Source organism: Nannospalax galili, unplaced genomic scaffold, assembly GCF_000622305.1.
Source record: "Nannospalax galili isolate Female #2095 unplaced genomic scaffold, S.galili_v1.0 scaffold441, whole genome shotgun sequence".
In the NCBI taxonomy this organism is placed as follows: domain Eukaryota; kingdom Metazoa; phylum Chordata; class Mammalia; order Rodentia; family Spalacidae; genus Nannospalax; species Nannospalax galili.
In genome coordinates, this window is record NW_008348089.1 from 1,981,653 (window position 1) to 1,982,558 (window position 906).

A 906-nucleotide genomic window follows, 5' to 3' on the forward strand; every position below is an offset into this window, starting at 1 on the left:
ATAGTTAAAAAAGAAAAAAAATGTTACCATCAGCAAAGGAATGCATATATCATCTACAGGTCAGGAAGGGCAAGGATGTAGATCTTCTTCCAATTAATCTGGTAAGAATACTGCTATATCAACACCTGAATATTTAAGCCCTTGGTTTACAAAATTAAAGAGAATTCATGTATGTATCATAGAAACAACTTGACTATTGTCTTATTTGTCAAAATTCAGGTAGCTGTAAGAGAGTGGGTTTTTAATCTGTTACCTCATTCCTTCCCATTGTTCAATGTACCTGTTTTTATACTAGTACCATGGTACTGCTATTATTGCAGATTTGTAGTATGACTTTCAATCAGGGTAATGATTATATATATATAGTAGTGTTTTTATTGGCTAGAATTGTTTTGACTGTTCTGTATCTTTTGTGCTTCCATGTGAATTTAAGTCATTGCTTTCTATTTTTGTGAAGAATTACATTTGATGTTCATTGTGATTGAACTGAATGTTTGGATTGTTTTTGATAAGATGGCCATTTTCATGTATGCAAGAGCCAGAGAGTGAACACATCTGCCTCTATTTAATGCATTTTAGTAATGATGGGGAATATGAACCAGTATGAAATCTCCACAGTACGATAATTTAATGAGGACTCCATAAGGAAACAAACAATTGACATGCAAACGTGTCAAGATCCTATCTGAAGACAAGAGCTATAGACAATTGCTTCTAAGGTAGGGAGAATTACTTGAATCACTTGTCTCCAGGGACTAGCTCCATGCTTCCTAAGAATTTGCTTTATACCTAATGACAGCCTTAAACAAGGCACACATGAGCACCAATAAATGAACTCTGTGTAATGTGTAGGTGTGTGTGTGTGTGTGTGTGTGTGTGTGTGTGTGTATAGTGTGAGAGAGAGAG